Source organism: Salvelinus sp. IW2-2015, linkage group LG11 (genome assembly GCF_002910315.2).
Source record: "Salvelinus sp. IW2-2015 linkage group LG11, ASM291031v2, whole genome shotgun sequence".
NCBI lineage: Eukaryota > Metazoa > Chordata > Actinopteri > Salmoniformes > Salmonidae > Salvelinus > Salvelinus sp. IW2-2015.
The window spans coordinates 32,685,652-32,691,570 of NC_036851.1; positions in this window are offsets into that span (position 1 = coordinate 32,685,652).

Sequence of the window (5,919 nt, forward strand, 5' to 3'; positions counted from 1 at the left end):
ATCGCTCCATCCAATCGCTGATTAGAGAAAAGGAAAGATACACAAATCAACAGGGAAATGAGAGAGCAGACACGACTCATATTCAAAAGACCACGGGCTTAAAGGACACATTAGTGATAGTGGAGGTGGGAGGGAAGGGGGAGAGGAGGTGGAGAAAGAAAGGGAGGGGGAGTAATGAATAACCCTCCCTTTGCCAGGAAATGCATCTGGCTGTATGAGGAAGGAAGCCACAGAGCTATAGATGTTTTGATAAATGATGCACTGCACAATGGACTATTGATGCTGTAATGCAGTTGCTGCCTATAATAACTAGGCATTAGAAGGTCCTCCCCAGTAGAGGGTATACTGTAGGAGAGGTCCTAAGAGCCATCTCCAGTAGAGGCCTATACTGTAGGAGAGAACCTAAGAGCCATCTCCTGTAGAGGCCTATACTGTAGGAGAGTTCCTATAAGCCATCTCCTGTAGAGGCCTATACTGTAGGAGAGGTCCTAAGAGCCATCTCCTGTAGAGGCCTATACTGTAGGAGAGGTCCTAAGAGCCATCCCCAGTACTGGCCTATACTGTAGGAGAGGTCATAAGAGCCATCCCCAGTACTGGCCTATACTGTAGGAGAGGTCATAAGAGCCATCCCCAGTACTGGCCTATACTGTAGGAGAGGTCCTAAGAGCCATCTCCAGTATAGGCCAATACTGTGAGGAGTCCTGAGAGCCATCTCCAGTATAGGCCAATACTGTGGAGAGGTCCTGAGAGCCATCTCCAGTAGAGGCCAATACTGTGGAGAAGTCCTAAGAGCCATCTCCAGTAGAGGCTAATACTGTATGAGATAATCTCACATGATGACACAGAGCTACGTGACACTCACTTAACACTGATTATGTTTCAAATGGTGTTATTGATTTTTAGAATGCTCTCACTGGATGTCCTTAAAGCCAAATCTAGCTGCACTCTAGAAGTACAGGTAACTGCCAAAATAAAGGAAAAACCAAAATAATAAAGTGTACACTGAGTGCACAAAACATTAGGAACACCTTAATATTGAGTTGCACCCCCTTTTGCCATCAGAACGGATTCGTCAGGACATGGACTCTTCAAGGTGTCAAATGCGTTTCACAGGGATGCTGGCCCACGTTGACTCCAATGCTTCCCACAGTTATGTCAAGATGGCTGGATGTCCTTTGACCAGTCTTGATACACACAATAAACTTTTGTCTTGCCCATTCACCCTCTGAATGGCACATATACACAATCCATTCCTCAATTGTCTCAAGGCTTAACAAGGCTCCCTTCATCTACACTGATTGAAGTGGATTTAACAAGTGACATAAAGAAGGGATCACAGCTTTCACTTGGAGTCACCTGGTCAGTCTATATCATGGAAAGAGCTGTTTTGTACACTCAGGGTATTTTAATAGGGCGTTGGCACACCACGAGCCAGAACAGCTTCAATGCACCTTGGTATAGATTCTAGAAGTATCTGGAACTCTGTCGGAGGGATGATGCACCATGCTTCCACCAGAAATTCCCTAACTTGGTGACTTGTTGATTGTCGTGGAAAACACTCAGGCTTGTCGTGGCAATTTCCTGTATTACCAAATGAGGAGAGTTACAAACCACACAGCAGTCAGAGTTATACTTACATTTTATTTTTAATAATATGTGAGCTTTACTATAGCCCTTTGACTCTCAGATCAATTCAGTGTCTATAATGAATTCTGAGTGTGCCTACAAAAGAATACCAAGATCGTTTATAGCCAAGATACACCCCTCTCAACTTACATGACGAACCACAGAACTCTTCACAAAGGGCCTTTTACTTGAGAAAGGAGTATCCCATAGCCAGATAGCATTAGCTATAAATTATCGTTCAGTTTGGTCTCTAAGACGAGGTTCTAATCTCGTTCCTGGTACTTCATAGTACCAAAACATTACCTCATCCAAGGCATAACTCAATTGTCAACTCTATATTCTCCCATCTCAAGTAAACCCCCCCTTCTCTTGCGCACAGACATTGTGGAGCCAAGAGATAATTGGTTCCCCCTTAATCACACCATCCCTTCACATGGTTTAACAGATACATTCACATATGAAGACAACGTTCCATTCTGACCTCTCCCTTTCTGATATTCTGCAYATTACCAGACATGTAAAAGACAAGCCTGACCTCTCCCCTCTCTGGGCCCCAAGTGACTTTTCCCTAGTTGAGAAGGGAAAAGTGCAACTGCCAACAATATAGTCCCAAGGGAGACATTCTAATGACAAGTATCTCACATAAGCATATTATGTACATAAAACATCTTATTTATCTATGTTACCCAACTAATTCTGATTCATCCTCCACAGGCTCCACTCCAGAATCTCCCATAAGTGTTCTGATGAGATCTGGTGACTGAGACGGCCATGGCATATGGTTCACATCGTTTTCATGATCATCAAACCATTCAGTGACCGCTCATGCCCTGTGGTTGGGGCATTGTCATCCTATGGGGGCATAGCCATGGTAGCCAACATAGTGGCCTGTATAGCATTTTTATATATGACCCTAAGCATGATGGGATGTTAATTGCTTAATTAACTCAGGGACCACACCTGTGTGGAATTCCCTACTTTCAATATACTTTGTATCACTCATTTACTCAAGTGTTTCCATTATTTTGGCAGTTAACTGTAGCTTTCCATGAAATCTGATGGTTCATGCCAGACATACAAACCCACTGGGCAAAAACTGGTTGAATCAACGTTGTTTCCACGACATTTCAACAACAACAAAATATATTTTGATGACATTGAATAAAAATGGAAAACTGATTGGATTTGAAAAAAGTAAAAGGTAATTGAATTTCTTATTTTATACACCCAACCTTTAACCTAAATCCAATGACATGGTGAATTTTTTGGTTGACTTCACGTTAGTTGACAACGCAACCAAATGTAAATCAAAACTAGACATTTAACTGACGTCTGTGCCCAGTGGGGAGGCAGTCTGGAAGGTTTATTCAAGAACTCAAAAGTGTATTTCTCGACCTAGTTGGAAACATAATGCAAGTACCAGAAAGCCCTTAACAGCCTGAGAAGTTTGACAGGCAAATGACTTGTGTTGAAGTCTACAAAATACTAAGGACATCACAAACATGTAAACTCAGCAAAAAAAGAAACGTCCTATCACTGTCAACTAGGTTTATTTTCAGCAAACTTAACATGTGTAAATATTTGTATGAACATTCAACAACTGAGACATAAACTGAACAAGTTCCACAGACATGTGACTAACAGAAATTGAATAATGTGTCCCTGAACAAAGGGGGGGTTAAAATCAAAAATAACAGTCAGTATCTGGTGTGGCCACCAGCTGCATTAAGTACTGCAGTACATCTTCTCCTCATGGACTGCACCAGATTTGCCGGTTCTTGCTGTGAGATGTTACCCCACTCTTCCACCAAGGCACCTGCAAGTTCCTGGACATTTCTGGGGGGAATGACCCTAGCCCTCACCCTCCGATCCAACAGGTCCCAGACGTGCTCAAAATGGGATTGAGATCCGGGCTCTTCGTTGGCCATGGCAGAACACTGACATTCCTGTCTTGCAGGAAATCACGCACAGAACGAGCAGTATGGCTGGTGGCATTGTCATGCTGGAGGGTCATGTCAGGATGAGCCTGYAGGAAGGGTACCACATGAGGGAGGATGATGTCTTCCCTGTAACGCACAGCGTTGAGATTGCCTGCAATGACAACAAGCTCAGTCCGATGATGCTGTGACACACCGCCCCAGACCATGACGGACCCTCCACCTCCAAATCGATCCTGCTCCAGAGGCCTCGGTGTAACGCTCGGTGTAACGCTCATTCCTTCGACGATAAACGCAAATCCGACCATCACCCCACTTGTCAGTAAAGAGCACTTTTTGCCAGTCCTGTCTGGTCCAGAGACGGTGGGTTTTTGCCATAGGCGACGTTGTTGCCGGTGATGTCTGGTGAGGACCTACCTTACAACAGGCCTACAAGCCCTCAGTCCAGCCTCTCTCAGCCTATTGCAGACAGTCTGAGCACTGATGGAGGGATTGTGCGTTCCTGGTGTAACTCTGGCAGTTGTTGTTGCCATTCTGTACCTGTCCCGCAGGTGTGATGTTCGGATGTACCGGTCCTGTGCAGGTGTTGTTACACATGGTCTGCCACTGCGAGGACGATCAGCTGTCCGTCCTGTCTCCCTGTAACGCTGTCTTAGGCGTCTCACAGTACGAAAATGGCAATTTATTGCCCTGGCCACATCTGCAGTCCTCATGCCTCCTTGCAGCATGCCTAAGGCACATTCTCACAGATGAGCAGGGACCCTGGGCATCTTTCTTTTGGTGTTTTTCAGAGTCAGTAGAAAGGCCTCTTTAGTGTCCTAAGTTTTCATAACTGTGACCTTAATTGCCTACCGTCTGTAAGCTGTTACTGTCTTAACGACCGTTCCACAGGTGCATGTTCATTAATTGTTTATGGTTCATTGAACAAGCATGAGAAACAGTGTTTAAACCCTTTACAATGAAGATCTGTGAAGTTATTAGGATTTTTAACGAATTATCTTTGAAAGACAGGGTCGTGAAAAAGGGACGTTTCTGTTTTTGCTGAGTTTATTTTGTACAGAGCTTCATAATGTTGAATCTGGTCACAGTTTGTGACTATTATACTACCTCACCCTTGATGCAAACAAATTCAGAACATGGAACAACTACAAGTGATCTGTTCTCAGGGAAACCCCTGCAGAATGGAAATAATGCAAGATTAGTGAAACATAAAAGGATTAGTTAACAACCCAGGGAAGGAGCCACATTTCCTCATGCTGACCTCTGTGATTGGACAATCCTATGTGATCAGAATGACCCACTTTCATTATATAAGCCCCACCTCTGCCCTAGCTATTGCCAAAGATTGTGTTATATTGACAAGATAGTCAAGTGACCGCTCTAACAATGGAAATACGTCAATCGCATCTACTTATAAAGCCCTTTTTACATCAGCAGTTGTTGCAAATTGCTTAAACAGAAACCGAACCTAAAACCCCAGAGAGCAAGCAATACATGTCCTCAAAGATGAAGGCAGGCGAGATCAGGTCTGACCATTCTAGCCAATGAGAGGGCATATACGTGTTTCAACAACAGGGCATAGAGATAGATAAGAGGACTCATCTTTGTATCTGTGCCATTACAGCGTTTGTGACAGCCTCAATGGCACTGCCCTTGCTATGTTTTTCATTGGCTGATTGACTTCGAAATCATAGGAATCCCCACCCAGTTGACTACTTTAAAATGGCAAAGTCCATGCTAAATGGGTTATATCATGAGTCCTCTAACTTTATAACAACTGCAGAAATGCCACGTACGTCCACTTATATCATTGCATTTGTAACAACCTAACCATTTCTTTACGAAACTTATATTCAATCAAATAAGCCTCATGTAACAAATTAGCAATTATATTTTTTGTTTACAAAATTTGACTCATTGACCTCCATACAAAAATTCCTCACTTCGTAGGCTTATTTTCGTGGACAGATTTTGGGTGGACAAAAACCTCTCTCGTCACCACTCCCTCTGCTATTGCCCAAAATGTAACATGGCCACTGATTCTTAACACATGTTCATCACATATTATGATGTCATAATGTAATGAATGTCCCTAAATGCCTTTGCTGGTCCCAAATGAAACCCTATTCACTACATAGTGCACTACTTCTGACCACTGCCACTATGGGCCATAGTCAAAAAAGTGCACTTTATAGGGAAAACAGTCCCATTTGGGATGCCCCCTCTGAATTTGACTTTGATTCAACTATATTGTTTGTGGAATGCAAATCTGTGTGATTAGGAATTATGAGATCTAATTGCTCTCTGGAGATGCGGACACAAATGCACTACAGTAGACACACATGCACTAATCAAT